Genomic DNA, 8930 nt, shown 5'->3' on the forward strand with positions numbered 1-8930 from the left:
GAATCATTGCTTGGACTCCTTCCATTGTAACAGGTTCAACTAGTGGTACGATTTCAGGTGCACACTCGATTACACGAGGCTCAGACTGATGGTTTCCATTACCGTTTCCTAGTCCACTTCGAGTTCTCTCCATGTCGATCTATACAACAAAACGAGCGTTCAGTGTACCGAGACACATGTTTATTTAGGGAAGGTCTTATTTATGTTTAGACACATAAATCCTCCTTATCGCTCCGAAAAGTTATATTCCAGTTCTAATGCATTAATTTATACATTTGGAATCCTGAACACATAAAATTTTCAAATCTAGGACGACAATTAATCTTAGATCTAATCAATTAATAGCAATTTAGGTGGGCAACCTAAGGCATGATATAACATAAATCATTTAGCACATAACAAGAAATTAGGCATCTTATCCTATAATATTCTTGTGCTTGTGTCAATTTAGGTATACTACCAAAAATAAAATAGACACACATCTCACGATTATCTCTTAGCATTCTAAGTTTAAGTCTAGAAATCCTCAAATATTCCAAGTTCGCTTAAAGTAATTCTCTGATACCAACTACGACATCCCCATTTTCGGCCAATTTAAAACTTTTTCTTTATGCTTATTTAAATTGAGTGTATTCATTAAATTGTGGAATTGTTTCCCAAAACATATTTATTGAAGTATTTCCGAAGAAATATATTTCATTGATATATAAAAAACTTGGGATGTCATCGTCAATACAAATACGTAAGCATAAACTTGCTTTAAAGGCCTTACATCAATTTACTATACTATGGCCTAACAACTCCACAAACCACTCATCAACCATGTGCCTTCGTACCACTACCTGTGATACAAAAAAACCGAGTGGTTCAGGCTTAGGGGCATGGTGAACACATATGGTTTTCAACCCATAGTAATTATATTCTTTAATTATATAATTCACATCAAATAATTTTTCACACCCCCGACCAAGGTGGCAGAACATGCTGGGCTGTGCGTCTAAGTTCATTGATCACATGTAAACTGAATATATAGCACACATATGATAAATTGCAAATGCTACAGATCAAGAAGTTTCCAACATGGTGTGATCTCTCAAATTGCAGATGTTCCAGATCAAGCAATTTCCAACATGGTGGAAGTTGCACTTAGTACAGTGGGGTAGGGTTCCAGAATAGGGCTTTGCTGGTGTAACATCCCGTTTAAAATAAAATAAATAAAATAAAATAAGTAAATAAATATATAGATAAATAAATAAATAAATAATAAACCCTAAAACCCCGAGATGTATTTAAATTTTTATGTTAGCCCTAAATCCGTAATAATTAATCAGAATATTAGTGTAAGGAGTTAAATGTTACAAATTCTGGAAATCGAGGGTTAAAGTGTAACTTCTGGACTTGAATTGAAAGGATTTTTGGAAGTAGGGGACTATAGAGTAAATTATGGATTTAATTTGAAAATGTTTTGAGAAGGAGGGGTTGATAGTGAAAAAATGGAATTAAGTTTGAAATGGAGGAGGCGGGGCCGAAACCCGTCACCCCCTCCCTTGCCTCTCATTCAAACCCAAACCCTTGATGGGTATTATGCAAAACATATAAATCTTATATGTGCATGCAACCCTAATAATTGATCAATGTTTTATGTAATTGAACATACAACTTGAACAACAAAATAGAAACCCTAGAACACTAGTATATAATCAAAAATACAAACAGGGTTATAAGAATCATACATTGATTGTTATATAGTAATAACAATGCAAATCCTTGTGTTGATGAAGCCTTGAGAGCAAACGTCACAAATGTCACGCCTCTAGTGGTTCACACCCAACACTAGCAATAGAAGATGATTGAGAAGGAGGAGAGAGGCTAGAAAATTCGGCTGGCACTTCAAAAGAACAAGTGGTCGAAATTTCTAGGGTTTAGGCTGTTTATATAGTGCAGTCAGGAAACCCTAGATAAACCCTAATCCAAGATTATCTTAAACCGGATAATTATCCACTTTCCTGTTTATCCACCAGGGATTATTCTAGAATACCTTAGGCCTTAAGAAAATCATCCAAGCCTTTATGGAGGGTTCTAGATTGCCTCTTGCTCAACTATTGAACAATTGCGCTTCAGTCCCTACACTTTTAATTAATTCATTTAATCCCAAAATTAATTCCAATTAATTTCTGATTAAATATTAATTAAATATTACTATTTCTAATTAATATATTATTCTCATAATATATTAACAAATCATTTATTTCAATTTAATAATCAAATAATAAATCAACCTCTTCTCCAAAATCATCATGTCTAGTTGCTAGTCTTGAGGGCAACCCAAAAGGACTATGCTACTATCAATTTAAGTATATACCAATTATAGTTATGGGCTTAGACACCTAATCCAACCTTCTCCCACTTGGATAAGTCTAATAACTATAGTTTCCAGTATAACTTCAAAACTGATTAGCAAATTGTAGCTCTCAAAAGCCACTGACGAACTATGACCCAGTCAAATACGTGTCCTAAGATAAGTGATCATATAATCCTCCGTTCTGCAAGATATCATGTATAAATGAGACATGGAACATAATCAATCTCATTGTCCAATACTTTGTTTCCCGATTTCTGATTTGCAATGACAAAGAACTACTAATCGAACACATCAATTTAGTCCTGGCCGGGCCTGACACTATAAGTCAACACCAAATCATCGAGGGGCCCAAAGATATCACTTTTTCCCCTTATGGCTAAAAGGAAAAGATAAACTTTGACTTCTATTCTTGTGCTATTTATTCACCAAATCACGCACAATAATATGTTTTATAACATCAAGTTACTAATGCATTTAAATATTATCAATGCACAATTGATTTGTAAACCACGACTCGTATATCTCCGTTTAAAGATTATAAGATATTATCGTCTCATAATTACTCGTGATAAATTCCATGAAGTAATTCTCTGAGCGTGGGTTAATCCAATACTTAAAATCCCTATTTTCAAGTACTCATAAATGTTGCACCAAACCATTGCCATGTCTAAACCCTTAGACAATCTTCAACCCAATTCATGACAACCTTAATTCACTACTTACTTCCAAAAGTATGAACAACTATGGAGTTTGAATAATCCATTTATTCTGGAAGAAAAACATGCAAAATGAAATACAAAATAAACAATAGACGAAAGGTAGTAATCCAACTCATAAATAAATCTCCATTACAAAATTACCAAAAGTCAATTACATTTATTTCATTACAAGTTTCTAAATACCTATCTAACTACTAAAACTAATATCATCCTTCAGACCAATGCTCCTAACATGTTGAATGTGCTTAACCCTACTCAAACCCTTTGTAAGGGGATCTGCTGGATCCTCTTCTGATGATACCCTCTTCACGACGAGGTGAAATTATTCTACTCTATGTCTGATGAAATGGTATTTTCTGTTGATATGTCTCGATCTGCTATGATCTCTTGGTTCCTTTGTCAAGGCAACCACTCCTTTATTATCACAAAAAATCTCTATTGGCTCCTTGATAGATGGAACAATTCCAAGATTTTCAATGAAGTTCTTTAACCAAATCGCCTCCTTTAATACTTCGCTCGCTGCTATGTACTATGCTTCACAGGTAGAATCAACCACTGTCTCCTGTTTGGAACTTTTCTAAGTTACCGCTCCTCCATTAAGGGTAAAAACCTAACCAGATTGAGAACGAAAGTTGTATCTGTCTGTCTGAAAACTAGCATCACTATAACGAATTACTCTTAAATTATCACTGCCACCAAGCACATGAACCCAGTACTTAGTTTTTCGTAGATACTTAAGAATATTCTTAACTGCTATCCAGTGAGCTCTACCTGGATTTCCCAAATAACTACTAACCATGCTCAAAGAAAAATCCCCATCAGTTCGGGTACATGTCATAGCATACATGATAGATCCAACGACGGAAGCATATGGAACTCTATTCATTTCTGCTATCTCTGCATCAGTACTCGGGCTCTGAGTCTTACTCAGTTTGGTATTACTCTATATGGACAGTTCTCATTTCTTGGAATTCTCCATACTAAAATGTTTTAGTACCTTTTCCAAATAAGTACTTTGACAAAGTCCAATTAGCCTTTTACTCATGTCTCTCAAAATTCTTATCCCCAGAATATAAGCATCCTCTCCCAGATCCTTCATAGAGAAACACTTTCCAAGCCAAGACTTAACTTCTTGCAAAGTTGGAATGTCATTTCCTATAAGAAGTATGTCATCAACATACAAAACCAGGAAGGTTACTATACTCCCACTAGCTTTGACATATACACAAGATTCATCTTCACTTCTAGAGAAGCCAAACTCTTTGACCTTCTCATCAAAGCAAATATTCCATATGCGAGATGCTTGTTTCAATCCTTAGATTGATTTCTCAAGCTTACACACTCTATTTGGATACTTTGCATCCATAAAACCCTCTGGATGACTCATGTAAACATCCTCAACCAACTTCCCATTAAGGAAAGCAGTTTTGACATCCATCTGCCAAATTTCATAGTCATGAAATGCAGCTATGGCTAGAATTACCCAAATAGATTTTATCTTGGCCACTGGTGAGAAAGTCTCGTCATAGTAAACACCTGTGGTTTAAGTAAATCCTTTCACAACTAGTCGGGCCTTGAAATTATGTACCTTTACATCCATGTTGGTCTTCTTCTTGAATATTCATTTGCACCCAACTGTCTTACGCCCCAGTACATTGTCAACCAAATTCCAAACTTGGTTGTCATACATGGACTTGATCTCGCTGTCCATTGCCTTTTTCCACTTGGCTGACTGAGGGCCTGCCATGGCTTTCTTGTAGTTAGCTGGTTCATCCAAATTTACCAGTGTACTATCACTAGTAAATTTATCACCTTTTGCAGTAATATGGAAACCATACAACTCTGGTTGTATTCTAACTCTAGTAGAACGCCTAAGAGGTAAAGACTCGTCAATTGGTTCAACTGGAATTTGTTCCTCAGGTTGAGCCCTAGTGTTTTCGGAAGTTCCTTTATCATTTGACTCTTGAATTTCTTCAAGATAAATAGTACTCCCACTGTCCTCTTTGCATATGAGCACTATCTCTTGAAAGAGACCCCTTCGTGCTACGATGACCACGTTCTCACTAGGTCCATAGAACAAATATCCAAAGGACTTATGTGGGAAGCCGATGAAAATACATCTCTCATTTCGAGGTTCAAGCTTGTCGTGAGTCTCTCGTCTAATGAAAACTTCACAACCGCAAACCTTGATATGTGATAACGAGGGAACTTTCCATGTCCACATCGCGTGAGGTGTTTTTGCAACCTTCTTTTTTAGGACAAGATTAAGAATGTGGGCGGCAGTCTCTAAGGCATACCCCTAGAAAGAGATTGGGAGTGAAGCTCGACTCATCATGGAACAAACGATGTCCAACAAGGTTCGATTATGCCTCTCAGCCACACCATTAAGTTGTGGTGTCCTAGGAGGTGTCAATTGTGAAACTATTCCACAATACTTGAGGTAGTCGTGGAACTTGATACTAAGATACTCACCGCCTCTATCAGATCTAAGAATCTTTATCTTCCTGCCTAATTGATTCTCGACTTCTTGTTTGAACTCTTTGAACTTTTTAAAGGTTTCTGAATTATGCTTGATTAAGTAGATATAGCCATATCTACTATAATCATCAGTAAAAGTCAAATACAATCGATTTGCATCCCTTGCGGTGGATCTGAAGGGCCCACACACATATGTGTGTATGAGATCCAACAAACCTTCACCTATTTCACAAGAACTAGTGAAAGGTGATTTTTCCGTATGTCATAGTAAACAAGACTCGCATGTATCATCTAACCTCAAGTCAAATGATTCCAATACTCCATCCTTTTGGAGTTGGGCCATGCGTTTCTTGTTAACGTGTCTAAGACGAAAATGCCACAAGAACACTTTGTCTATACCTTTTGGAGTTGGGCCATATGTTTCAGTTGTAATCTTGGATGACCAGTTAAATGGAATTATCTTATTTAGCTTTGTTTAAATTGATCTATTGTTATGTATGGATTAATTATCTTTGTCCTTGATAGTATGCAAGTTGGAATTTGTGAATGTGGTGTGGGTTCAGATTCTCATGTGTATGTAGATATCAGTAGTTCAGATCAAGTGGTGGAGTTCAAGTTGGTATGGGTATCTAAAGATTTGGAAGTTGTTAGACTCGAGCATATCTCAAGTAGTGGAGATTGGAACCTCGCAGCAGGAAGACTTTGTGTCAAGGTTCGGTTCTCAGTCGGATTTCTCTAAGTCCCAAACTTCTGTGCAACTGTTAAATATTCTGGTTTCGCGACAAGATCATCGTCAGCTGTTGGATTTTCCCTTCGATTCGTATTAGTCTTAGTTGTGATAGCATTTGTAGGGCGTGCTTGTGCTTAGACCCTAGGGTGTTAGGAGTTCAAGTTGAGGGTTTACTTGTCTGTTATCGTCTGATCGGGGGTGAGTCGAGTGTTGATATTGGATAGATTAGCTGGGTTGTCGGAGTCGAGCAAGAGTGTAGTCTAGTTCAATATGTGATAAGTTAGTTTTCATTGTGATGGTTCCCTTTTTGTGCAGCGTGGCATGCCGACGTTCAGCAGAGAAGCTCTGAAACCGATTAATTCCGTGGATTTCCGTACATCTTGGTTGTTGTGGGGGAGTGCATCATGAAGTAGAAGCGAGAGCTGATTTCGAGGACAAAATCTAATTTAAGTGGGGGAGAATTGTAACATCTCATTTAAAATAAAATAAAATAATTAAAAAAATAAATAGATAAATAAATAAATAATAAACCCTAAAAGCACGAGATAAATTTTATATTTTTATGTTAGCCCTAAATCCGTAATAATTAATCAGAGTATTAGCGCAAGGAGTTACATGTTACAAATTCTTGAAATCTGGGGTTAAAGTGTAACTTTCAGACTTGAATTGAAAGGATTTTTGGAAGCAGGGGGCTATAGACTAAATTATGGATTTAATTTGAAAATGATTTGATAAGGAGGGGTTAGAAGTGAAAAAAATGGAATTAAGTTTGAAATGGAGGAGGCGGGGCTAAAACCCGCACCCCCCTCCATTGCCTCACATTCAAACCAAAACCCTAACCCTAAACTTTGTGCAACCACCACCTTTATCCCTCCAACCTCCAGCCGCCACCACCTCCTAGTCGCAATCGTGAACCACATAAGCACCCATCGGTACTACTCCCGCTGCAGACGAAGACAAGGATCGACGATACTGACATCGTGGCTGTGGGAGGTCGGAAGAGTGGAGCTCGCAGCCGCTGTTGTCTCTCTTCGGTAATGGCACAACCCATTCCCCTTCCACCTTCTTCGCTTCTTTTGTCATTTCTTCATGTCCCGTCGCCGCCACCGTTCCGCCAGCTGTCCCGTTTGCCATCATTTTCTTTCGACTGTCGCATGCCACCATGAGTGGGTGGCTATGTTGGTGTTCGTGTTTCGTATGTGTATTGTTGTTGTAAGTCGGAAAGGCGTGTGTGTATGTGTTTGTTGGCCAGAAAATAAAAAAGAAACCCACCATGGCAGCCGACCATGGTGGTTGTCGTCGTTCTGCCGCCACTAGGTATCACCTTAGGTGGTTGTGTGCGCGTGTGTGTTGGATTGACCTTTCGTGCGAATCGGAATGCTTTGGATAGTGTTTTGGCTTAAAATTTTATAACTCCTGCCATTAAAAGTGGTGGCTTCCACCTCCCGCCGCCATGGACCGCCGTCGAACACCACTGCCCGAGGTGGTAGTGGGTGGTGCCCGACTTATAAAACATTAAATTTCCTAAGCATCTAACCTTAGACAGAGTGGCACGTGTTTGGGTTGGAAACCCTAATTAGGGTTTAGAAAACCCTAATGTCAAGAAAACCCTAGTTTTGGAGTTTTGTTGGGACCCGCGTTGAACTGTTAATTGAACTTTAAAATTATACTCGAGAATGCCCTGCGATTAACTAAATGCAGTATTGGACTTAATGAATTAAGTCATCAAGGGGTTAAGTGTGGAACACTAACCCTAGTTATCATTTTATGTGGAAACCCTAGAACCAGGAAGCCCTATTTTGGACAATGATCGGGTGTGTATTTGGGCTATTGCTTGGATCATTATTATACCCGAGAATAACTAAGTCAAACCTTAATCATTCCTACCCTTAGGTGATTAAGTCCTTAATTGGTTAAGTGTCCATACTTAACCTTAATCGTCATTTTATGTGGAACCCTAATCGTCATTTCAAGTGAGGTAGTTACTGTTGCAAGTGACTATAACCTGTGATTGAGTATTGACTCAAGTATCTTCCTGTAGGTGATTGGAAGTAAGTTGAAGCTGGTAGAGTTGTTCGTTACTACGGTGGTTACCTACGCGCATATCGAGGTGTGTTTCGCCTCACTGTACCCGTGGGTCGAAGGTACCAATGTCGGCCCCCTAATTTTGGTTATTTGTTAGTATTGGGATGCCTTAGGGACTATATATAGTCATGTAGGATATAGTGAGGACTCTTGATATAAGTTCTCTAACCTGTTCCTTGTTTGGTTGTGGTTCTAGAGTAGGATCACCTGTCCAGGTGACTATCTCACCTCTGAGTATATACGGCCATGCATTCCTTGGATTGTTGATATATAGTATGCTGCTATGCTGTAGTGATCTGATAGATCCGACTTTTGGTATCGAGTATACTGCTATGCTATAGTGATTTGTTAGATCTGTCTCATGGTATTGAGTATGTTGCTTTGTTGTTATAATCTGTAGAACTATATGTTATATGTGCTTGGTGGTTATCATTTATGAAGTTCCCTTAGGGATTGTCTGTGGTCATGTAGGATTCCCTGAGAACTCTTAGTCTAGGCTTTCTTGTATGTTCCTTGTTTGGTTGTGGCTCAAGAGTATGATCATCTGTTATGGTGG

The sequence above is a fragment of the Lactuca virosa genome, chromosome 9 (genome assembly GCF_052849685.1).
Source record: "Lactuca virosa cultivar CGN04683 chromosome 9, Lactuca_virosa_CGN04683_v6, whole genome shotgun sequence".
NCBI classification, from domain to species: Eukaryota; Viridiplantae; Streptophyta; class Magnoliopsida; order Asterales; family Asteraceae; genus Lactuca; species Lactuca virosa.